This window comes from Epinephelus lanceolatus, chromosome 2 (genome assembly GCF_041903045.1).
Source record: "Epinephelus lanceolatus isolate andai-2023 chromosome 2, ASM4190304v1, whole genome shotgun sequence".
Lineage (NCBI taxonomy): Eukaryota > Metazoa > Chordata > Actinopteri > Perciformes > Serranidae > Epinephelus > Epinephelus lanceolatus.
Genome location: NC_135735.1, coordinates 13,476,484 through 13,503,722, shown reverse-complemented (window position 1 = coordinate 13,503,722; position 27,239 = coordinate 13,476,484). Strand labels below are relative to the sequence as shown.

The following is a 27,239-nucleotide window of genomic DNA, read 5'->3' as shown; positions in this document are numbered from 1 at the left end:
CAGTGTGTTCAGTGCTACTTTTTGGACGAGACTCATGCGACGTGAGGTAACGCAGCAGTTGGCCTTTGTCACTACTGGTTACTTGATGTGGGTTTGAGTCTTATCCTTAACTCAATGTTTCATCTCCAGCCACATGGGGATTTAAGTGGTTTACTGCATGTGCCACAAGAGAAAGGTCCACTAATACATGCCCAAATCCCTACAATCAGAAACACTTTTGATAATTAAAATTCAATGCTAAAAGTCAGCGCCCTCTTTCTTTCATCAATTCATAAAAAAGGGAATTTGAGGACTTCTCTTGTGTGATTTGAAATTGGAATAAAACCTTAACACGCACAAACAATCTCAAACCAACTATAAAATATCAACATCATGCACACATGTATTGCAAAGTAGTTTAACGTGTTATGTAAATAACAACCAACTCTGGTCACAGCAGTTTACCTCTGTGAGCTTTCTGATATGACTCCCATCACCAACATGACCACCCAACACTACCAGAACTCACTCTCTCTCTCCCACACATACACACACACTGAATCTGTCTGTTAGAGAGCAGTTCTGCCAGCCAGCTCCCACTGAGGAAATTGTCTGTGATTGACAGGCTTCTGTGGGTACCATGGAAACCAAAGAGGAAAAATTGAACCAGTAACAGAAATGGCTGACATGAGTGACTGTTAGTGGGGGTATTGTGTAGGTCTGTGTACATGGTGAGAGACACTGCACTTGTCAGTGCGCTTTCAAAGCCTGGGGTTCCCGCTGTTTGCTCATGTGCGTGCATGTGCTTGTGTGTGTGTGTGTGTGTGTGAGCATGTAGCTGTGAAATGTTTATTTTCAATACTCCCCGTCTGTTCCTGTAACAGTGTCAGCTATATCCTGCTGTATTTAGTGGCCGTTTATGTGAAAATCTACCAGCAGCCATCTGTCATCTGCTATCTATGCAAAGAGAAGGCCAGCAGCACCTTTTTCATTTTGCATTCAAAGCACTTTGTTTGCATTTGGCCTGTCAGTGATCAAACAAGCATGACGTCATAACTGAATGTCCCATATCACGGCGTCTGAAAAAAACAACAATGGGCTTGACTTAGACAGCACACACACTCATATATACACACACACACACACACACACAACCTGCTTGAATGGATTAAGATAAGCATGTTTGACTTCCTCTTATAGAAACAGACACAGAAAAAAAGAGCAGTAGATAATTTAGTGGGCAAGTCTGTGCATGCTGCTCAAGGGGTGGTGTGTACATATACTGCATGTGTGTATATACCAGAGTAACTGTTGGACCACATTTAACTGCCACTGTTAAGAGAGACGATGCAAATGACGTTAAGTACAGACTGCACATATCTTAATTGGTTATTGTTTATGTTCATTAAAGGCTACACTGAGTCTGTGAGGTGCAGGTGTACTGTGGAGTGAATTCCAGTACAACAGCTCTGGAAGTTCAGTTTTTGTTTACACTGTTTATTCTACATTTTGGTCATTTTCAAGGCTGTAGTTTGTGGTTTTAGTGTATTGTTGTACAGGTGGAGAAAAAGCACATCAGCTGAAGATGGAAAAAAAACGGAAACATTTTGGGGGCAGAAGGGGCGTTGTGGGAATGTTTTTTTTTTTGTTAAGAGCACTGTGATGTTAAGATAAGTTGGGATAGAGCAGTATCTTTATAACTCACGTTTATTTACATAACAACAGGTGCTGGAAAAGTAAAAATAGGGAAGGAGTTAGAGCAGATTTGAATACAATAATTTGTAGGCAGTTTGATGCTATTCAACAGGTGGATGTCTACTAGTTTATCACTCATCTTGTCCTCTGCTCATTGTTTCTATCGTCTCACTTTTCCCTCTACTTTTTCATCACTCTTCTGTCTGTTAGTGAATTCCACCATTTGTTCTCCTGGCAATTTCAACAAAAAGGACAACAAATCATTTGCCTGTTTTACTGATCTTAACTGCATCAACAGTTGGATGTGGGGAAATCTCTCTCTGGTAACAGAATGCAGAGGGAGGTACCACAAAGCAAGTTCGACAAAGCCAAGCTTTCTTTGCAATTGCTGAGTCTATGAAAAAATTATTACAGCATAAAGCAAAAATGCCAGCAGAATATTACTAATTGTGTTAATTCATAATATAATGTGTTTATTTTACCACTGTGTTTATTTCTGACATGACAGTAGCAGATCTAGACCCCTTATGCTTGGTTCAGACCCAAAGATTCACAACAAGTCAAAATCACTTTAGAACGCTGCAGATAAAATTTTTAGCAGTGTGAACTGGCTGGTCTGAGCTTGAATCAAGCCGGCTGATGGTGTCACCTGCAACTCCACTGGTCAAATCGCTGACGGCTGGTTTTTTGAACATAAAGCATGTCACCTGTTTCAACAGCTAATCAGCTTGTAGTGAAGTCCACTGGTCAAGTCAAAATGAACTCAAACGACCCACGGCAGGTGCTCCGTCCCTGCAAAGCCCTCTGCTTTCGTCCTCATGGTGTGCCGGTGTGAGACAGTGGATCGTTGCTACTGCCTGCTAATTGATTGGCGCTGGTTATTTATATTATTGTGGTGCACTCATTGTTAATACAGTCCATTTGATGCTTGTTTTGTTTCTGTTTTTCGCCATTTCATCACTACTACAAATGCAACTGTAGCCAGTATCTCACCATCACTATCCTCATTCATATTTCAAGATGCTACAACTTATAATCAGCCACAGAGTAAACCTGAACCTAAACCTGAACCTGAAATGCCGGAAAACAGAACAGAAGTACAGAGAGTTGTTGCATAGAGATCATACACCATCTCATCTAGTTGCATTGGTGTGAACCGGCAGGTTTTTATAATGTTGTAGAACTGCACATTGCAAGTAGTTGCCTGTTTCAACTTGTCTCATCGTGAATCTTTGGTCAGAACTGGACTTTAATCTGTAAACTTGATGCAGCAGATTTAAACATAATACTTAATAACTGCATTTACACATACTGAAATTGTCCCATAATGAAGTTTATGTGGAAATCACTTTAGTTTTTGGTCAGATGAACTATCTGTCATGCTTAAATCACACATCTACAATCACAGCGAGATCCTGTGGCTGGTCTGTTTTGGTTTCACACCAGCCTAAACAAACCAAGCCAAATGGAAAAATGCACCAGAGCTCATTTGAACTGAATCAAAACAAGTTAGACGTAAAAGCACCCTTAAAAAAAAATCAAAAACAGTAATACTTGGATGTATGGTGAATGAAACTGGGCATTAAAAGTTACAAAGAGGGAGTACACTGCCTCCCGGATTATTTTTGTATTTCTCTGGGGTTTGGCTGAGGTTATTGTGCATGACTCAGATCTCAAGGTGACAATGACATCTCCCAAACCACTTACTTTAAAGCCGTAATAACACATCCTCTCTTCACATCTTGTGGTTTAGATGTACAAAAAGATCAGGTTCAATTTGACTTTCATTCATCATGCCGTATTACCCCAGTCTTGGGTCAGAAATCGCACTTTTCCTATAATTCCCTTTTGGCATCTTCAAAAATCTCCTCTACTTTTTTCGCCCCCCTCGCTGATCTTGTTAAATTAAGTATGATGGCTCAGTGTGAGTGCAGAGCTTTTTCACAGAAAGGAAAAGAATTGAACTGTCACTCAACTTCCACCTCTTTGCAGCAGAGTGCTTTTGTGTGTGTGTGTGTGTGTGTGTGTGTGTGCATAAATCTGTGTGAGTCTGCAAGTTCAGAAACACATGTGAGAGTATGCCTCTGCAGTGGTCAATGATCAACAGCAAATGGGCAGAACACAAGATAATGACTAGCTGACCTGACATCCTGTAAACAAAGGCTAGATTTGGGACTGTACACTCACAGAGGACTTTACATTGTGCCTCTGCAGCTAAAGAAAATCCTCTCAGCTGCTAATCGCTCACAGACAGGCTGCATGTCTGTAGGCGCTCTCATCCATACTGTAGGACACCACTGACAAGGGCCTGACTGGGAACAAAGAGGATAGGATCTAGCTAGCTCTGTATACCTCATATACTCAGTCCGGTCCATGCTGGACGCAGAATATCCAACATTTTGATGAGGACACTCTGTCTCCGTCTGCACTGCATCCGTTTTTTCAATCTCCTGCCGACTCTTCTTGTCTACAAAGTGAGAGACAGAATGAATCATCCAGAGGGATTACTTCCCTCTCCACAGAGTGCCAAAAATACCTTCTTCGACTTGCAGTCACTCTCTTTCACTCTTTTGTATTCTGCATCATTCATGTAACTATGATGCTGTCGCTGTCGGGTGAAAATCTCATATCTCCAAAGTTTTCGGAGGCAGAAAAGAGCTGTAAATTTTTCATTCTCTGTGGCCTGAATCTTGCTGAAAGCCCTAGAGGTGTTGGGTAGCTCTCTCAAGTCTTTGTGGGACCACAACTGTAGCACCACTATCTCAGACTTATCTCTGTCTTGTGGGTCTTTTGACTTCGACTTATCTTGTTTTCGGCCATCAGTCTCGCCTGTTACAGTCTCAACCCAAGTCCAGTTGACTTCTCAATTTTTCCCTTTCCTGCACTGCATCACTGGCTGGACTCTTAGTAAAGTGGAGTTATAGTGTGAGTCAGCTGCTATCAATTCACCATCAACACACACACAGTTCTTAAAGAGAACTTATGTTCATTTTCAGATTCATACTTGTACTTAATGTTTCTACTAGAACATGGTTACATGCTTTAATGGTGAAAATTACTGTTATTTACTGTCTGCTCTGGAACACCTGTATTCACCCTCTGTCTAAAACGTTAAGTTTTAGCACCCGTCTCTTTAAAAGCTCAGACAAACTTTCCGCATTGAAAGTTCACATAAGGCTGCAGTCAGGTGGATGTGCGTCGTTTGATTCAAAGACGGTCTGCTTCAGCCCCCATCAGTACACGGGAGGGCTGGAAGGTGAGTTTACCATCCTCATACTGGCAACATCGGTAGAAAGTGAAATTAACTGATGTTGCTGGCTCTGGAGTGAATTTTTGTCAAATATCCAACTTAAAACTAACTTCATTGGGGTGCCCAGTAGCTTAGTAGATAGGGCGAGCACCACATGTACAATGGTTGTGTCCTTGCTGCAGTGGCCATGGGTTCTATTCCAGTCTACGACCTTTTGCTGCATGTTGTCCCTCCTCTCTCCCCCTTTCACACTTCCAAAACTGTCCTGTCATTAAAGGCAAAAAGAGCCCTCAAAGATTAATCTATCAAAAAAATAAATAAATAAATAAAAAATAAATTCAACGTGGTGAGGACCCCAGCAGCTGCAGCAGGCTTAACTGCAGTGCGTGATTGGAGCATGTGTAGTTGGTGCCCTTGCTATGCCTACAGTCTGTGTGGTCAAAAAAATTGCACGTGGACGATGGCATGGGGGCCCACGCAGACATGGGTGGATCAAGAGATTTTTGTCACACGGACCACACTTGTGGACACTTAAGGACACGAAAAAGCCTGGTCAGCATCTCTGTGTCCTTCATATCTTGTCGTGTCTTCACTGTCATTGCTGCAAGGGAATGACTGTAATGAAAGATAGCGAAACTTTCTATCGTGAAAAACGCAGCTTGTAAACATAACCCAACATGTTCAAATAGGAACATGAGAAGAAATCAGGGTGAAATTAACAATGTTGGCAACCAAGTTTACATGTTTCCCTGATGTTAGCATGCAGCTTCATGTACAGTAGCAGTGTAGGCTATGTAATGTAAAAACTTGCAGTAACATGCCTGGAGCAGATGACCATGTAAAGAAATCTGGCATACTATGACATCATACTGTGGTCAGGGGAGAAAACTATTGGTTTACTTAATATGAACATCCCTCACTGTAACACACATATGAGACAACACAAAAAAGCACACTAGGTCCCCTTTAAATATTACAGTTGTATCACTGCTCTGAACAGTCACTTGCAAGTGCTTGCACATACAGGAAAATATTTTTCAATTAATATTCTAATATCTTTAAAATCGCACCAGAGTGGGCTACTTCCAGTTTAACACTCCACTACCTTAAATGGAGATACAATGATTCAATCTTGCAGCTTTTCAAGACTTTCAAAGTATTATTGGACCACATGGATCAAATCGTGCATGGAGTCCATTCGCAGGAGTTGTGACACTCCTTTGCCATGTAAGTTTATTGGAAAAAGTATTTTTGGGCCACATGGCATCATGTGACTGACATAATTCCACTGTTTGGCCACTATGAAAACTGGCTTCAAAGCCCAGCACATGTTGTGGGGGCCTGGTCTCAAAACTGTTTGAAATCCATCTGGACTCAGACTCGACCCCCACTTGGTCTCAATCTCCATCTGCGCTTTAAGTGGTGCACTGCAGTTCTGTGTAGGACTGCTCTTTTGGTTGCTAATGGCAGAGACTGGAGTTTAAGGCATTAATCCCAATAAGTGCTACGACTGGAGTTGTTAGAAAAACAAACTGTGAAACATTATTGTGAATGCAGTAAAAATATGGTTGGACTGAAGGTAAGGCAGAGCATCAGAGCAGGTCTGTGTGTGTTTGTGTGAGGATTTTAGTAATTTGAGTATGTTTGTGTGTGCGAGTAATGTGTTTTCCAAAACGTAGAGGACTTGTATGTAAGGAGATATTATGGGGATCATCGTGATCGCTCTAACTGCAATGGCCTCAGCGACAGCAACAACAACATTTAGAAAGGCAGGCCGATTTTCCAAATGGGCATATTCCATTCCTCATCAGGCAGGCAAGACATGAGAAGATTTGGCTGGCATGAATCCTTAATCTGAGGGTAAAATAATCTGTCTCAGAATGTAATAATTCACATGGTATGTCTTTTGATTTGGATTAGTGGCCTGCAATCCTCTTAGCCCAATAGCTCAGTAGAACTTCTCAGTGACAAGTTCACAAGTCCACATAGCTTGCATAGACTCCCTCTCTTGGCCATTAACTCTCACAGCTTAAAGGTAATCTGCTTATATCTGGCTCTGACAGTTTTGTGCATACATCTTGGGGCGATATTGTAAACAAGTCGGCTATGACGCTGCACGTTAGGGGTCAACGCTGTCTTGTTTCAGTGTATCAGTTGGATGCTTTCTGCGTAATTGAGAGCAAAAACATCTCAGCATGCTTTTTTTCTTACGTCACCCTTTATAAGTTGTCACAGGGATCAGTGACACTCAGGATTACTAACACGTGGGAAACACTTTACACTTTAATACCCAAGAAACAGAACCCAGCCAAGGCTGAGTCCACACTTAATGCAGGTTTGTACTTAAAGGGGAGTGAGCTCCATTTGTAAAAACAAAGTCTGTCACAGCTCTTGCCTGCTGCCATCTTTAAACATGATCCAGTGCTATCAAATAACTCGCGCTAAGACAGGAGGGGAAAAAAAATAACCCTGAATCATTTAAATCCTCGACTCAGTATTCTTTATCTTTATCCTTTAAGGTTCTTTATAATTTAATAAACAGGATTAAAGTCATTGGGTAGAACAGAGCTAAGCGAGTCTCGTTCCACATTTTCTGTTTTAGCCTGCACTCCGCATACTGAGTCTTATTAAGCCCTTGCAAGATTACAGGGCCTTAATCTCCGGGAACACATGTTGTGAAGAATAAAAGCAATTTTATTTGGGAAACCAGAGTCCAAGTTTAGCAGGAAATGAGCTTTCTCCATAATCTCATCTTTTTGCTTTTTTCTCCCGAGTAAATGAAAAGTCCCCTGTTACAGAACTGAGCTCCCTCTCCCTCTGTGAGTGTGTGTGTGTTGAAGAATTAACTGTGTATTGTGTGCAGTATGAATGTGTGCTTCCTCTCCCCAACGCTCTCCAACACACACACACACACACACACACACACACAATGTGCTCGCTAGTTCATAAATAAGGCTTGGGTAAGGTTTTACCCACCGAGCCGGCTTTGATTTCTGAGGAATGTAAATCCACCTGTTTCTGAACAGTCGGGTTTTCAGTCGAATGTATTTATTGTCCCCCCCACCCCCCACCCCCCTCCTCACCCAACACCACAATCACCTCCCTCCTCTCTCCCCTTCATTCACTGTAAATTCTATGCAGATTGCTGGCCCATGCTTACTGCACTTTGCAGAGAAAGCTTCGTAAAGATGATGATAAGCTAAAGCTCTAAATCCCAGACTTAGCTTTCTTATCGAAAGCTGCAGGAGCGAATGGAGCGCTTTAATAGAAGATGTGTGCATTGCTGTGTGTGTGTGTGTGTGTGTGTGTGTGTGTGTGTGTGTGAATGTGTGTGTGTGAGAGAGTTGTCTGGGTTGTAAATGCAAATGCATTAAGACTCCTTTTTCCTCCACACCGGCACAATTTCATAAGCGCTGCATAGGCCCTGTTAAGCTTAAACCCCTTTATAAAGAATTAAGACACTCAGCTCTAATAAATTTGATTGACGACGCGCTGTCATCCTGCTCTCAGTGGAGGTATTTCAGAATACAGAAATCCATCATACAGAGATTTGAATTTGAGTTGTTTATCACACACGAGCTGAGCAGTGTATCTGTTGTCATGTCCTCTAACCAAGATGTCATCCCAGTTTATCAGCAGGGCATTATATGAAGAGGACTTGTTGGTGATTCAGCTCACCCTCAGAGATTACAGTTTACAGTCTATCTTTGTGAGACTGTTCTCACTAGAGAAACAACAGTCCTTGAAAGGACGCATGTTTCTTGACAAGCACCCTCCTGTGGTCACGCAAACAATGACTGTTCTCACTTAGCGAAAAGCTGGAAGTACCTTACATTTGTTATACCACCATAAAACCATATAGGGAGGAGGTCAAGCTCATAGGCTGATTGACCGTGACACTGGAGACTGCTGTCTTCAACCCATCTGTTACAGTCAAGATTAGTTTCTTTAAACACTACGATGACCTCTAACCTTGACTTGCTTTATTTACCTTATCTTAAATGCCATGAAAACTTCTGTTCTCAATCTACCTGTTACTATGAGCCACATAGTCCTACATGAAAACAAAATTTCATGCTGTAGCTCAAACAGTATTCATTATTTTACATGAGATACACAGGGGTGTGTGGTGACACAAAGTATATTTTTGAGCCAGTAATTTACTTTTTACTTCACTACATTTGCCATTAACGCCTTCACAGAGTGCTCTAGATGCAGAAGTTGTGCAGAAGTTTCTAGGTGTCTGGAAGAAAAAGAAGCAGCACCTGTCTTTTGTTCACAATGTGATAATAATGGAGCCAAACTCAGAACAAGTGACCACTTCCAGTGACAATCCCTGCCCATACTTTTTAGACCAAAACTAAAGATAACAGTCACATGATGAAGTTGCTGTCCCAAAAAACAGGGAGATCAGCGCTTTTAAAAACTCCTCTTCTAGACCTCCATGAGCACAGTGAAGTAAGCTGCTCTTAATGTAGGTGAAAATATAGTAAGCTAGCTAATGTTAGTTTTGTTGATTTGTAATGTTAATCTTTGATGTTATATAAAAGAGAGGGGTAGAGATGAAGAGATAAGTTTTATCAAGTGTTGTATTCCATTGTTTTGCAGTGGCCCCAGCACCCTAAAATATATTAAAGTGGTTAGTAACTTGTTCTTTGAGTAATTTATTAACCGGGTACTTTTTTTTACTTTTATCTAAGTAGGTTTCAGATGACTTGAGAGATGACTTCAGATGACTTCTGTGGTGGTCACGATGACAAGTTTACAGTTGGTAAACACTGGAGGAGAAACTGGTGGTAGTGGTTTGCTGGATACCCAGAGCTATACGACTTTATAAACCCCAGTTACCACAATATAAATAGAAAAGAGGATTAAGTGCATTAAGTGCAGTGCTTGAAATGGCCATCATTGAGGCCAGCTGGTGATACTCCCTGTGATCCATCCTCTTTTTTAGGGTCTCATGTACCCACACAGATCTCTGTTTCCCTGTGCCCAACAAACTATTTGCTGACAGTCTCTCACCCTCAAACAAAGCAAGTACCCTCTGACTGTCCATTTTAGGAGCTAGCTAAAAATTACTGTGAAATACTGTGGCATTCAAAAAAATTTTTTAAATAAAGGCAGTGAGGTGCACCTTGCATTGTGCAACCTGTAAAACATTTTTGTGTGATCGGAGCCTACTTGTATTTTTACTTGAGTATAAATCTTTAGTACTCAACCCACTACTGGAGATACATTAGTTTATCAGGGTATTTTGAACTCTTCTTGCTAGTTTGAAGTGTGTGATATTAAGACTTAGGAAGGAGATGTCACACTTTTGTGTGAACCAGTCAGATACTGGTGTATGTATTAGCAATGTTTGAAACAAAATGTGATGACAGTTGTAAGGTTGATTTGATTGCTCAAATCTGATCAAACAAGACAAACTATTCAAAAATGGTCAGTTGCGTTCATACTGTGAATTCTAAAATCAAACAGGTCATTACAGTTGGAATATTTGTTTCCCACATTAGATCATAAGCTCGAAATTTTATTAAAAAGGGACATATAACATACTGAAGGGAATCCAAGTTATTAAATACACAACTGCAGAGGTTCTGCTTTGAAATCACTCAAAACATGGTTTAACAATAGACAATAAACTGTATCAGTTTTAAAGCATAGCCCGGAGCTCAGGCAGCACCAGGTCCCATAATTCTCTTAGTGGTTGTCTGTTACAGACAGACTGCATTCAACAAATCTGGTGCATCAAAAAGATTGTCAGTTTAATCTCTGCCAAACAAACTGCTTATACAGGTTTACATTAAGCTCCAGGTATTTAGGTATGAGGGAGAACGTACTGTGCTGTCACACAGCAGCTGTGCATGGTGGGATGTCATTATTTCTGCAGTGTGGATGCACACATCAGTGTATTTAAGAAAATACGGTGTGATGTGTTTGCTATATTTAACCCACAGCAGAAAAGGGACTTAGTAAGGTTCATTATTAGTGTGAATTGTTGACAATATTAAGAAAATGTGACAGCTTTCATAGCTCTATTTTTCTAAATCTCATAAAACCTGTTGACATAAAAAATACTAATGTAATGAAATCACATTATTGCATTTTTATTACTTATTAAGGGATTAAAACTTTTCTAATTACTAGTGTGATAACAAGGAAGTTTAATAACTTTAAAAGGTCCAGTGTGTGGGATTAACAGGATATATTGGCAGAAATATAATATAGTAAGTATGTTTTCTTGAGCATATAATCATCTGAAAATAAGATTCACTGTGATTTTGTTGCCTTAGAATGAGCCGTTTATATCTACATAGGGAGCGGGTCCTCATCTGCAGAGATTGCCATGTTGCACCGCCATGTTTCTACAGTAGCCCAGAATGCACAAACCAAATACTGACTCTAGATAGGACCATTTACATTTTCACACAGCTACCACAGTTAGCAGGCCCCCCGCAACAAGAGTGTTGGAAAAATACAGATTTTTTTTTAACGTGATACTGCTTTATGCAGTGTTTTTACTGGTTTAATATCACCTGGTTTGTTTGTTTTGAAGAGGAAGAGACCTCCTGAATGTCAGGATCTTAAGGTATCGTTGATAAAAGGTGAGCACACATTAGCAGGTTTTGGGCTAGCTGCCCATCTGTGACGTGCCAACCAGTGTCCGAGAAACACTGACTTGTAACTTGAAACTGCTTTAGTTTACGTTTTTACCATTTAAATCACCTGGTCTTTTTGTTTTGGAGAGGAGAGACCTCTGCGGATGATTCTGCTCTTGGTAGACGCCCTCTGAACAAAAGAACACTGAAGGAATCCTAACCTGGAGAAGTTTCAGCTGGTTGCAATCTGCAGTCCTCACCTCTAGATGCCACTAAATCCCCCTAAATCGTACACACTGACCCCTTAATACCGGAATTTAACAATTCAAATGTTAACATTATTAATCAGTGCCACACCAACACATCAGCACAGGGGGGAAAAAAGGACTGCTAATAGTTGCCAGTTAATTTGTCATGTGTCACGTTCTTACAATGCAGCAGTAAACCTGATCTGCTCAGTCATTAAACACTCATCCTTCCTCATTAGGAGCCTAATCTGAGCTTCTGTATCTGAGGAAAAATTTCCAATGGGTCAGACCGTTTCCTGAACTATGAGCAGGTTTAAAAAGACAGTCTGACAGCTGCAGGTTAGCACTTGGCACACGTAGGTCTCTTGGTCTGGCAGCACCTCGGGGGTCAAACCTTGTTGCACTGCCAACCAGCCAGTTAGGGAGGCAGCCAGACAGCACCGATGTCCGCTGCCCTGCTATCTGTACTGGCACACGTGCCCCCTCTCCCCCACCTGGGTCCCTGCTGCCTGTCCTGTGCACTCAGGTGGATGCACATCAGCATAATGAACTCCAAGGTAGACTTTACCACTTCACTGGCTCCTCACAAGACAAAATGCCAAAACAAATCTTGTCATAATTAGGCATAATCCAGCTCATTACCGTCTGCTTAATTATCCTATTAATAACACTTCCTAGGAGAGCTTGTTTGCGGCAGCAGCAGTGCGCTCGGGCAAATGTTTGTTCCTAAATGAGCAAACACAGAGAAGACAACAGCATTGTTCAAACATGGGAGCTTTGACAACAGGAAAAAAACAGGGCCAGGATTAATAGCGTAGCATAGAGCTTATCTTCCCTCTGAGGCCTCGCTCCACCACCAGGGCTTTGCAATACAGGTAACAGACAAGAATATTATGGATATGGATTTATGCATCTGTTTGTATAGTGATTTCAGTACAACTAATTTCATCTGAAGTACAGGCACCACTGATCATCACTTTTAAACTTAACTCTGAATGAATTATCACAGTTTAAAGAAATGATGCAAATTTTCACAGCACCCAGAACTCCCTGTAGAAGTAGAGAACTGATTGTGTACAATCTGCCTTTCAGTGTTACTGAACCAATAATCCCTTTGTATGAAGAACCTGTTTTAATCTCATAATGACGACTGCATGGAGGAGAGTTTCACACAGTGTAAGGCAGAGTAATTTCATGTCAGTGACTTTTCTCTGAGGGCCCACTCATGCAGTCAGTTTTTTCCCCAATTATTTATTTTCAGCTTAGATAAACAAATGCTTGTGACAGCAAATATGGAATATAATGATGTCATTAAATTGGCATTACGGCCTGATTCGCTCTGTTTTTTACACTCAGCTACATCCTTAAATTTTCAGCCTACAGTTTGATTTGTGAAGTTTGTGAGATTTCACGGAGGTTTTTATCATTTGGACTCTTTGGTCACAAGTGTGGATCAGTTCACTCAGCTATAGTTAACACTGCCACTTAAGGTTTAAGTGACTTTGTGGAAATGGCAGCAATTATATTAGGCCTTTCAAGTCGAGTCAGTTTTACTTATAAATCACAAAGTTGCCTCAGTGGGCAAGTCACGTATGTAACACAAGTTTGCCACGGTCACACAGTTTGACAAAAACTCAAGCTTTGAGCAGCTTTTGATATCCAATGTCTTTACATGGTACAGACCAAATTTGAAGTCAATTTGATCAAATCTGTAGGAGGAGTTCGTTTAAGTACAACCCCTGGAAAAAATGCACAGTAAATTCAAAATGGCTGACTCCCTGTTTGGTTTAGAGTATGGCTCCAAGAGACCTTTTGTTACGTCTTGGGATGTTACATGTGCCTACCAATTCTCATACATGTAGGTGAAACCAGCTTCAGGGGCCCTTACCCTCATAGAAATTTTGTCGGGGGCGCTACTGAGCCTTTCTATTTCTGATTTTTTTGTCCCCAAGCATCAGACCCCAAAACATCAAATTTTTCATCGGTTGTGGTATGTGTGCAAAGTTTCAGAATTTTTCAAGCACCTTTAGGCCCCCATAATGAGATTCATTTGGAGGAAGAAGAAGAATAAAAATTCCTTGCATTTCAATAGGGTTCTCGCACCGCGTGGTGCTTGGGCCCTATAAATATACATATAAGATATTATCAGTGTAGTGTATGATGTAAAATGTAGTTTACAACCATTTAAAGTGATCAGTGCAGATAAAAGGTTTGTCTGTTGACCACATCCTTTCAAAGTCAACGTGGTTAAAAGCCTTAAAGATGCTGGTTAAGTTTTTCTTGTGTCGCACAACTGGTTTAGACACTTACGTTGATGTGGAGCCCGTCTGAGCTGAGAACATCAGCAAGAATGATGATCTTATCGCAAACTGAGAGCTCTGCATCTGCCTGTTTTCAGGAGTTTGGACTCCAAGGAAACAAGTTTTAATTTGGCTCACTCTGTATTGAGAAAGGCATGTTGCTATTAGACATCTTAGTGGCACTACTACTCTGTTTTCTTCCCTTTGGAAACATACTGCTGATGCACGATGGACGAAACAAATACCTTGAATACCATCAATCCTTCCTGATTCTTTAGTCTCAGCCCAGGCTTTCCCGTCTGCAGGATTAAAACAGACATTTTCTCTCATGTATCTGTAACTAATCTTTCTCTCTAGCTGAACTCTATACAGACTGAGCACAAGCTGTATCAACAGGGCAAAGACACACAGCAAGGTGAAAGCGTCTGCCAACTGCTGCAGGCAGATGCCAGCTGAGGCAACCCAGACCACATCCTCCTTGGCTACGATTGATGGGTTGGTGTCAGCTCTAAAAGTCTTCTGTGTAAAGAATTAAACATACATGCCAGAGCTGTGAATACAGACTTAAGAGTAAAAGAATCTCTCAAAATGTTTATACTTAACACCTACCCTACTGTACACACACACACACACACACACACACACACACAAGAAGCTTTCTTTATCTCTCTCTTTCTCTAACCCTGTCCTCAGGCTGACGCTTCCTCCCCTGGTTCGAAACATTATCCTTTGGCCTCTGGGAGCAGAGGGCGAAGACAAAGCCCTGGCACTAAACACTGTCTTGGCTCTGTATACACAAACACACTCTCCTCATCAATATTTAAATACACTTTATCAGACCTAAAACCTGTTCTTACCCCTAGTGTATCGACATCAAGTGTGAAACTGTTCGAAAATAAAGTTAAATTGTTAAAAGCTGAGTTTGCTTCCAGTAGATTCAGTGCTGCTATGTTTGCCAGTCTGGGAAGCTTTTATCATTCAAAAAGCATATCCAAAATCTGTAGGAGATCATCGGTAATATTATGTAGCACACTTATGCTTTTGATGTAAACTGAATGGGAAAGCATGACAGGATGCCGTGTTGGGGATGCCTGTTTTATCTTTTTCCTCTGATCTTTGGAGCAAGAGAGAGGAAGAGAAAGGGAGAGAGACAGACAGACAAACAGAGAGGAGAGAAAAGACTGCCAGCGGATAGAGAGAAGAGAGAGTGGGTGAAGAGAGTGACAGCAGCACCATATCAAAAGAATAAAGAGAATGAGTTATCAAGGAAAAATGGATCAATGAATTCACTTCATGCAAAAAACAGCAAACAGCAGACGTATTGAAATCCTATTATGTGGAGAAAAGTGAATAATTGATGCCCTCTTCTCTGTTTCACATGGATTCAGATTTTTTTTGGGCTGCATCAGATGGGTTTACAAGTGGTTTAGAAGTGTATTAATGATTTATGTGTGAGCTTGAGAGCTGCTTGCTTACAAAAAGAGTAAATAATCTGCTTCTACTGGCGTATATACTACAGGCTCTGATGGCTGATTATGGGTGTGAAAGGAAAACTGAGGCGCCTAAAGAGAAATGAGAAATAAACATCATCATCAAAATCAGACTTTCAACATGAAGGGCCCTATTTAAACAGTCTATAGTGCATAGTTTAAAGTGCATGGTGCAAGTTAGAGCGCAGCTTGGGATGCATTTTCCTGACCCGAGCCTGAGACAATTATAACCAAGCCCAACAAACTTTCTGTTTTTTAAGTCTGGACCAAACCTGAGCCCAACGCAGTTTGTTACCTGACATTGTTATCGTTATCATGGTTACAGCTTGTCTGTTTAGCGTGATCACACATGGACAGTGTGTAAATGACCATCAAAGAGCTGCTGTTACGCACAGTCAAACACGCCGCACGCACAGCAGCTTAGCACAGCACACACACTCAATTGGAGTGGAGTTGATAGACACACGCTGTGGCCAAACCTTTTACGCATCCTACTCACACATAACATAATAATAATAATAATAATAATAATAATAATAATATCTAGCATCCTCCATTTTTATTAGTTCAGTCTGAATATTTACCGCTTCCTGTCTGAAATGTTACTACTGGCCTGTGTTGCATTCAGGCGTCATAATTTTTATGGGTCAGCAGTGCAATCGTTGCTGCCTCAAAATAGCAACACAGCAACCATGCGTTGCACATTGCATTTTAAAAACTACATAGCCATGGGCACACAGATGGTGGCAAGTATATTTGCTACTTACAAAAGTTGTCATGTTAATTTTGACGCATTTGATTATTTAAAACAAACACAATTACAAATTTATTTACAATTTTCAGACGACATTCAAATGTAATCAAAGTGCAACAAAATGATTTTGTGGAGCTTCGCGGATCGGATGTTTGCGAGCAGATACCATCTAAACAAAGATGTTTAGATGTAGAGATGTTTTACCAGGTTTTAAAATCTAAGAGGAAAGTTATCACACATACTGTGACGCTAACATTAAAATAATTCACCAAAAAGGTCCTTTACATCTCCTGTTCAAACCACTTAGGTCTTATTCCAATTGGCTGTATATGAATTATGAATGAACTAACCTCAATTCAAAGACATTAGGGAAGTAAGTTAAGAAGCTTAATAATTATGCTGTGAACTACCAGACTGCAGGTTCGTGACACAAAAAACTCTTTAGAGAAATGGAAAGATCATTAAAAGAAACAATATGGGAAATAAAGAAAGAACAATATTTAAACACACGCACACGCACGCACGCGCACGCACACACACACACACACAAATACTGTCGCCCTGCTGACTGAACACCAGTGGAGCATTTCCGACAGGTGCGGCTCGGTCATCTACGGTTCAGTGGCGAAGTCCTTGGGGAGGACACATCATTGAGGGATGCCAGGCAGCGGAGCCTCAGGTGGACTCTTTCCCCTTGCTCTGCAGCAGGACGACATCTTCACGGCCAATCAGAAGTCCGAGAGCGGGGGGACGAGAGGGCACTGAGACGGGGAATACTGCTCTCCAATCGTCTGGCTGGGTTAGTGTTAACGATCAGGTTCATGAGAAACAGCTGGTCTTAAGTGGCTGCTTCAAATATCTTTGTCCAATCTCTCACACTGTGTTTTTGTTTCACCCCAGGAGTCTCATTGTCTTTGTATTATACTTCAATGGTGATTCAAAATGATAAACACTAATAACCTTATGGAATTTTGTTTGCTTTGTAATCCTGTTAGTACAGTCACCACTTCAAGATCGACTCAGCTTAACCAGGCAAAAAATACTGTACATACTGTAAAGTTATCACAGATTATCACATCTACCTACAGGTGACAATATCTCAACTTTTTTATCAAGATACTGGAGCTTATGGGAGATCAAGCTTGTTAAAGGTGGATAAACCTAGAAATAATAAATAAACAACTGTATTATATTGGATTTTTTTGTTTGTTTTAAGACTGGAAATTCGGTTATTTTTACTATTACAAAACGTCAGTGTGATTTTTGATTGAGGTTTTATGTAAACGACGGCCACAGAGCTGACAGAGCTAATAATGGTAACCGGGGGGAACAAGAGACTGGGCGCTACGCTCCCATGACACTGTCGTCTCGGTATCAGCGTTAACCTCCGTATGAGCTTTGTGCAAAGCAAAGACGATGAGCTGGCCAGCATCATACTCACATGCACTTGCAGCCGGACCATTTTACCACAACAAACCACAGAGAAGCCAGGATTACAACGCACACAGAGGTAGCATGACTTAATTCTCTGCTCAGGACGCCAGCTGTTTGCTGCTGTATAAATAATCTGAATGTAGCCCTAAAAGATTATTATCTACATCAGTGGTTTCCAACTGGTGGGTCGTGGTCCAAAATTGGGTCGTGGGTCCATTCTGAATGGACCGAAAGTGTTTCGCGAACGTGTCAAGTTTGTAAAAAATACTCATTTCAAAAGTACAGTGAATTTCTGGTGCATAGACTTTTTTGAAAGTACTGTTTCCTGCAGTAGAGGGAGTGAATAACGAACAGTTACTTAAAAGAGACAACAAACAAGCTGCTGATGCTGAATCTATCAATCTGAATACATCTGGACCCAGTTGGGAACCACTGCTCTACATGTTCTACTGTTACACTACATTTTAGCATTGAGCATCATACTAGATTTGTCATTTGTGGCCACAGTGGCTGCTGTTCAGCGAAAGTTATATAATCTCACTTTAACGTACTCTAATATATTAGCATCTATACTGGAGGGAACTATGTACGGCAAAAAATATGGTTTTGATGCCAATCTCTTGTCAGGTATTGGGTGAGGTGACCCTACTTCAACTCTAAATTGGCATTAATCTTAAAACTTCAACCTATGGTCCTATCAAAAATGATTGATACATATAAATTCTGAAATGTGAATTGGTTTCAGTACTAATTTTTGCAGCATCAATACACCAGTATCTGCAATGCTTTCTTGCTCTCTCTTACTGTTGATGTTTACTACAGTCATTCTGCTGTTCTCTGCTCCTAACCGAGAAAATAAAAGTAATCATTATCAAGTCATAGCCTATCTTTTCATGAAAAAAAAATGCTCTCAATTTCAGTTTTTCTTGTGGTATTGGAATTTGAATGGTATTGAATATCAGTATTTTCAAGGCATTGTATAGAAGACAGAAATTCCAGTATTGTGTAACACCACTAATTATGGTGTAATCTTGAGGTGAAACCTGAATCCAAAGACTAAAACGACCTAAAGCAAGCTAGGACCAGAAAAGTGTCCTCACTTTGGAATACATTCCGTTTCCTCAAATTTCTCCTGAGAGCATGTAGACGAGACGATTCGCCAACCACAAAGAGACACAGGCTGTTACCTGTGCGCCCCTCAGCACTTCCTCCACATATTAAAATCCACAGTATTGAAACATCCTCTCCAGCTATTTCAAGCCACCCAAGTCGCTCAGGCTAACAACAATTAGGCCCCTGCAATTAGTCATCATAATACTGCAGCTCACTGGGCAACAATAATAAATGCGGTTATGGATGGGCTTACCCAAGTGAAGCTAACATCCACCAAGTGCTAATGATAGCAAGACAGTGCACATAATAACAAATTGTGCTCTGCCTTCATAATGAGACACATGAGCTGAATGAAACACGGAGGTAAAGAGAGGAGCTACAGTTTACTGAGGGCTAACAGAGGAGAACAATTGCAAGCATGGGCACGATCGCCATCAGCAATTTGCTGACACGAAGCCTGAGTGCAACATTTATTGAAAGATATTAGTATGATTTATGCACTTGTCTGTGTAACATACTTTTTTTTTGCTGTAGGTGAAGGGGTGAAGAGCTGGAGAGAATTTTAAGGACTCTAATAGCCCAAGGACGTGAAAAGTCATTCTGCTGTTTTTCATACTTTCAGAGATGCGTGAAGGTCAAACTACCTCTCTCACACCCACGCATGGATGCTCCTCCTGTTGTTGTTTTTTCACCAGTGTATTGAAAATCACTTTATCTTCTGACCTAGTCTGCTAGTGCTCTGTGATGCCAGCTGCCTGTACTAGAGCTTGTGATAGCGCATCAAATAAGTAGTCAGAATAAAGTTGGGTTGATTTCTGGTTTTACTGGTACAGTCCGGTGTAAGAGCTGAAACTAGTTTGATTTCATGCAAACCGGCTGAACCAACACTGGTCATTTTAACTGGCAAATTGGCGTCAAGGCGCTAAATTCAATTTGTACTGCATCAGTAATCAGATGTATGACGAGGTGATGGACGGGGACAACCGTGTCTGATAGGCCTTAAGACGAGCCGGCAGCATTTCAGTAGAGGTGGAAGGGGCAGAGCTGCGCACGTCGTGTTTGCTCACCAAAAAGTTCATATGTTCTTTGGGGTTGTTATAATAGCTTTAGTGGTAGTTTGATGAATGTCTTGTAGATGTGGGTGTGGTTTAGGTAGGTGGTAGGAGGCAGGGTCAGCACTGACATCACACTTGGGGGTTGGTGGCATTGACTCATTAGCCGCTATTAGCCGCACCTGGAGAAGGAGCTGGAAGGGTCTTTGAGCTGAAGAGGCACGCCACAAGGAAGACACCGGTTGCAAGACATTCCAAAGACAAAATAGACTGAGAAAGCGTTTGACACGCCACCTGAATTATCCATGTAAATACACATTTACTTTGAACAACCACGAAGAAGAGCAAGCTGGCCAATTGGTACAACAGAATGTCACGTAAGGGTTGTCCAGCGAGGTTGTCTGGTCCAAGCAAGCTGGTCACGAGGAGCAAGAACGGTGGCCTGACAGTGAGTCAACCACACACTCCCCCCAGATAGGAAAGGTCGCAGTCATCCAGGGAAGTCCAGGCACATTTCTCACGTCTAATGCAACATGTATGGAGAGGCACTAAGTTACGGGCTTGCTAGCCTTAGTTGATGAGGTTTCACGAGCCAGACGAGACATGGCAGAGTCTCTCATGAAACTAAAACATCACCAAAACCAACATTTTGGATTTGAAACCTACGGAAGAGGTGTCCAAATGGGCTGTAGGTAACGGTGGTAAGGACACGGTGTCATTATGTTCCACTCGGGAACAGCTGCTGAGTCAAGTGCATAAAATCTGGTCCATTCTGACTCTTAATATATAGCCGATTTGAAAAAAATTCACCGGCCCAACCCTAACTCATGATGTGCTAATGTAGGTTGTATTACAGTTAGTGTAAATAAACGGCACATAAACCAGCTTAATGTAGCAGCACAGTCATCCACAGCTGTTTTCATAGGTTTTCAAGATGAGAAACGTACTGAAATTCAGACCGTCAAACAGTTCACTGTTCACATTTTCAGCTGTAGGACTGGATGGTAAATGGACTGCATTTTTACAGCGCTTTTCTAGTCTTAGCAACCACTCAAAGTGCTTTACAACACAGGCAATTGGGAGCAACTTCAGCATCTTGCCAAAGGACACTTTGAAATGTTGACTGCAGGGGCCAACGATCTAACCACCAGGCTTCCATTCAGACAACTACTCTACTTCCTGAGCCACAGCTGCCCAGTGTTACATTTTCAGCCTTGTGTCAAGTTACATCAAAGCCACATTTTTATAAAGCATGTAAACTAGTTAACTTACATACAAAGTTATGTGTAGCTATTGTTTGGCCCACAGCCCAGAATACAGAGGTCAAATCCAAATGACAAAACAACCACATACTAACCACACATGGGAACTATTGAGAACATCAGGTAATAACGTCAAAACAGGGCCATCAGACAAGCAGCAGTATTCATTATCCACCTGACCTAAGTGTCACAGGGTTGAATATGTGAATGCCAGGAGTTACTGTAGCCCCTCTGAAACTGCCTAACCAATGCAGCGCCATGCCGTTCTGTATAAAAGGTACGAACACGGAATGGGGGGAGAGAGCTGTTTTGCCATTAAGCCAGCAGCGAACCCAGTCACAGAGCTGGAACAATGTCTCTAAGGGGGAGATACAAATTTGATTTTAGGTAACCATTGTTACATTTTATGCCTTTATAAAAAGCCTGTTTGTCAGCTGTGACCTGGTGTACTTTGGTCGCCTGTACATCACATATTCTGTCACAGCCAAATACACACTGCGTCTTCCATTGTATTCTATTTTCATGATTACTGCAGTCCTGCAGGAAGGTTATTGCTGGTGTTGATGCACTGACACCTCGTCTCTCTCCTCAGATACAAAACGGATTGGAAACTGCGAACGCACTACAGAAGAAGCCAGGACCCACAATGCATCGGGCCTGGCAGCCAGGAAGCAGATGGGTTGGCTGGCCTTACTGGATAGCAGGGGCCCAATAGTGGCACCGGTTGTTGCTTTTGATGAGCTATGCACATAAGAAACCAGAACATCTGGTCTGACCATGTGGCACCTCCATTTGTCCAAGGCCCCTTGAAGCAAGCCCTCACACACACACATACACACACACCTTCCACTGCCAGCTGCATCCACGCAAATGTGAGCTAAATCCAATGAATGATGCATGTTATTCACAGTGGGGTGGTGAGAGGCTGGGTGAGATGAGGGAAGGGGGAGTAGGTGTGGCAAGCCCACCACCCCTCAACAGAGCCCCCTGCTTTCCCAGCATCCTTTTCTGTGACTTTGATTAAAAATCATCCCACTCTTCCCTAAACAACTCATGAATATGCAGCAGGGTAATAAGCCCCGGCTCAAAGCAACTGATTTGTCAATTGTCTGCATTTCATCAAGATTGAGTAACACCTCAAGGGTGCTATAATCGAAAGCTGTAAAAAGAAGAGGGAGGAAAGAGCCTGTTCACCATTAGATTGCTGCGTTATCTTAATCATTAGGCACTTCGGGAGCTTAATTAACGACCTGACAAGAGCTGGGTAGAGAATTTGGAGTTGATTGGTTGTCGGAGGTGTTGAGTGAGTATACCGAATGCTAAGTCAGGGGAGGAATTCTAGCGAGAGAGAAGAGCGGCTGATTCGCTTTCAAAAACCAACTCAGCAGCAGCCATTAGACTGTTTTAATTAAGCATAATTAGAGATGCGATTACAATGATGGGTTTGATAACCAGTATTAAATCATTCATCCATAAATGTTATGTTAAAATAGATGAGGGGGGAAAACGAGAGAGAGGAGAGGAGGGGCGGAGTGGAGGTGGAGTGTGAGTAAGATGTAGAGATAAATATGTGAGTGAGAGTGTGAGAAAGAAAGAGAGAGAGGAAGTGCTTGTGTGTGTGTCTGTGTGTGTGTATGTGGTGGGGGGGTCTGGCAGGCTGCCACCAATTAGTTGGATGTGCTCAATTGCAGGAATTCTCTGGTGTCGTGACTCATGTTGACAGGTGTTCAGGGTGAATTATTTGTACAGGGGAGACAGTGTGCACACTAAACACACACACACACACACACACACACACACACACACACATACACACACATACACAAAGCCTGCTCATCCCATAACCCAGCTCTGATATAAATCCAGCATGTTTATTGCTCTGGTCGGCAGGAGAAAATGAGATTGGACACTCTTTCCTCCTTCTCATTCTCTCCTCCTCTTCTCCTCTCTGCTGACTGGCTGACTGGGTCATTTTTAAATGCCTTGTAAATTTGTCAGCCATATTAAGTGCCCATTAAAGGGCACCAAGCTGGAGGAGGAAGCAGGAAAAGAGAGGCTCATATGGCGGTCCCTGACTGGCGTTGCTCCCACATCCATCCAGCTTAATGGTGCCCGCCCACTGTGGCACTGGGGAGTCGTAGCTGTGATGTATTGTGGCACAGACGGACACAAGCTGGAAGAGGCAGATTAGCTACTATAGGCCAGAATGTTTTGAGGTAACCTGGCTTGGACTGGCTGCTTGGCAGCTGTCATAATGCCCTGGCATGGTGATCTGTGGTCCTCTATCAGTAGGTTTACTGGGTTATCAGTGGAGTACAGTTTGAGTTGGAACAAACTGTTGGAAAAGTCTAACGGGTGGTCGTTCCAAGAAATAAAATCTCAATAGTGCCATTGAAGGACAGAGACACTGTGAGTCTGAGGCCCGTGCACTTTGCCAGCAGAGGTGGACTGGCTGTGTGGAGCAGCAGGAGTTCTCCTGGCAAACTGGTTGAAACGTTGGTCAGTGGTTATTATAGCAATACTAACATAAAATAAAGCAAACGTCCCATGCTGGCTGTCAGGTTTGTTTGTGGCATGAGTGAAAATCATCACATTTCATGAGTCAGTCTTATCCAGTCCAAAACTTCATTAGCTATGACCAGCAGCTCTACAGTTTGAGCGGATGGATCGTCAGACGGCCCACAAAAAGTTCCCCACCCTTCGGTGGCCACAGTTTTTGCCCCAGGAGGCTGAAATTTGGCATGAAGGTCAAGTATATGAGTGACTGTGTGTGTGTAATGGTGTTTGTCTGTGTTCATGCCAAGAAAGTGGCCTATTGTAAAATGGTGCATATCTCCCAAATTGAGCCACTGACTTGCCCAAAATTTTGTGCAAGTCAGTGCAATACGCGGAAGCAATGTGGTCACAACTACTAGGGATGTCCCGATCCAGCTTTTTCACTTCCGATCTGATACCGATATTACAGCTGTGGAAACAAAAGTCAAATGATCGGGAGCTGGGCCAGAAAGCTCACGACCTCGTTCCTTTCTTCTCGAACGGACTTTCGTTGATTTCTATTAGATATCAAAAACTCAATTACTCAGAGATAAAAAAAAAAAATCACTGGAGACACGTAGAATCAGATGCAACTGAGTTTAATGTGCTCGCAGGCAACAAACACATCACAACTCAATGAGTCAGGCTCCGGAGCAGGACTGGAATTTCTTTGTTTGCGCACTCATTTTTATTGTGAAGATTTTCTGCTGAGTCATCTCTTTCTTTATCCTTCCCACTTGGCTCTGATCGTAATGGTGTCACATTTCTGCTGAGTTTCCACTTTTTCTTTAGTCCTTCCCCCTTGGAGGTGAAACATAACGGTGTCACATTTCTCTTGTCTCCCCCTGATGGCTGCTTTAATCCTTGCACTCATTCATAATAGTATTCCCCACTCTCCTTTTCTCCCTTGGAGCCAATTCCACCGTATAATGTTTTTCTGGGCAGTCTAAGACCTGCCTCCTCTAGGGTCATATCAGGACAAGCTGTAATTTCCCTAACTTTCCACCAGTGGTTTCTGAGCTCATCCTCCATGCTATTTTTAATTCTAGGTACTTCTCCACCACAATGCTTAAGTACTCAGTGAATGTGTGTGTCATAAGAATACATAAAATAATAAACCAGTGTGTGATTTGTCAGTTGCACAGAGTACATTGCTTCAACACGTATCTTTAAAGGTCAACTTAAAGATACAGTATAAACACTTCAGTAAATATTACACTACACAGCCTTGAGTTTTGGCCGATACCGACACCAATCCGATCCAAGCGCGTATTATACATATTCACTTATTTTGTTGTCAGTCATGTTAGAAAAGGTTTGATCAAGCGATGTTACTCTAACAAGAACTACTTAATCGGGTTAGTTAGTTACAAACTGACCTGTTTATTGTTAACAGGGTTAAATAAACAAACTTTAAACTTGAACATTAACATTAAATAAAAAATATAGCTGGTTTGCTTTGGCTGCTTTGGCCCCTTAATAAATAGAAAATATATCAACACAGGAAATCTTTAAAATGTCTAACACTGAAATTAAAATAGCAGCAAGACTCCACACACTTGTGCTTTGGCCCCCTAATAAAACAAAAGTAGATTAACACCACAAGACATTGTTGACATTTAACAAACAATGCAGCCTTTCCTTTTCAGGTATTTTTGTAGTGTCAGTGCCAGCCTGGTGCTGCTGTTTCCTGTGTGTCTGCATGCTGGCCTGTTGGATTGATAGTAAGTGCTGGAGCGGATCACTGGAATGGACTGCTTGAGCAGAGCGCTGGGCTGGCCGGAAAACCTGGATCGGACAAAATGAAAAACTGGATCGGAGTTCTTGGGTCTGCATTTTTCCATGCAGTCCGATCCGATGCCGATGCACGTTTTTTGCTAATATCGGTGGCCGATACCGATCCGACATCCCTAACAACTACTGCAAATTTGCACTTGTTTTTGATATGGTGCTTTTGTTTTGGTATGTTGCTGTTACATGTCATACACTGACCTGACACAATAGATACCTGTCAACTGGTTTAACCTTACAAAAATGTATTTTGCAGTTATAAATTTCGGCATGCATAAAGAAAAGAAATTTATATTTTATATATTTTAGAAAAGGGTTTCAGAGAGTTGGAGTGAAACAGAGTGGAGGGTGAGGCTAAGAAACAGTGTGCTTTACAAGACTAAGACATTCAGAACTGGAAGTTTGTTAAAAACTGACAGCAAATTTTTCCATATATTTAGAATTAAAATGTACAAATCTCTATAACAAATGGCTCATTCAGTACAATACAAGATGTCATAAAATTCAAGCTGTGGGCACAAATAAAAAGATGTCTTTATTTATGTCAGCAGTGCTCTCCTCTAATTCTGCGGTAATCAACAAAGAAGAAAGTGTTCTTAATCAATTCATTTCCATCACTGAGCTCTGCACCGTAGATTTTTTCAATAAAGAGATGGTCAATAAATCTTTAGCCTTGTCTAAAGGAAAGTAGCCAGAGTCCATTTTCTGATGGACACGATAAAAAGCCACTCTTGCCAATCGATGAGGAAGCCAGAAATAACAACTTGTCAATCCACAGGATGCTGTTCGGCTCATGCTGCCCTATACTAAGTAAGACCTCCCATTGTGCTGGTGTTCATCAATGGTCCATCACAAAGACTGGAAGAGCAACAACGCTGTGGGTGAACATGCAGGTTCACATTGTACACATCTTTTTGTGTAAATTATCAAGTAAAAACATTATTCACATTCCACTCTCAACAACTGCAGGAGACACAACCAGTGACAATTTAGATTATCACATGAATGAGATGGTTTCTGGTGCTGTTGTCTCAGCCAGTGTGTTCTAGTGTAACGCTGCTTTCACAGCACGGCTTTGTGGCCAAAGTTCAACTAATGCCTTCCATACACTGGAAGACCTTGAAAAGTTTATTAAAAGACTAAAGATTTTAGTCACACATCATAAGAATTTGCAAAGACTGAGGATCATGAGCCAAGACTAAAAACTTTTGATAATATTGACAATGATTTTGTCAGAATGTCAAGACAAGAAAAAGACAGACTTAGGACAACAATTGAGATCACAGGAGCAACCACCAACTGAGGTAAAACTCTAATGATTTGTCTGCAACAGTGACATAACTTGAAATGTTGTTTGGTGTAAGGTAGGCATAAAGACACTTTGACCCCTAAACTCACTTACCTCCACATCACAGGAGCAATATCCAGCATTGACAGCAGGGGGGATTTGGGATGCCGCCAATTTCACTGTAGAGAGACTGTAGAGAGAAATTTAATTTAGAAAGTTAATTTTGTGCATCCCTGAGTTTCCTAAGTCACTTAACTTCACTCTCTGACGCTACCTGGACCACAAAAGTCTCAAACATAGTAGGAAAGATAAAACAATCAGTTGATCGACAGAAAATAAACCAATAGTTTCATATTCGACTGATCATTAAAGTCATTTTTAATTAAAAATGCCATACATTTATGAGTCCCAACTTCTCTGTTGTTAGGATTTGCTTTTTTGTGTAATGC

At 41.5% G+C, this 27,239-nt stretch overlaps 1 long non-coding RNA gene across 1 annotated transcript in view; it reads right to left on the bottom strand.

Moving 5' to 3' along the window:
• Window positions 1-27,239, bottom strand: part of LOC117259933 (uncharacterized) — a 183,451-nt gene that overhangs the window by 32,571 nt on the left and 123,641 nt on the right. Inside the window, exon 4 of the long non-coding RNA XR_004501885.2 lies at window positions 26,905-26,980. This is a non-coding gene — a long non-coding RNA (uncharacterized LOC117259933). The remainder of the gene's footprint in view (window positions 1-26,904; window positions 26,981-27,239) is intronic.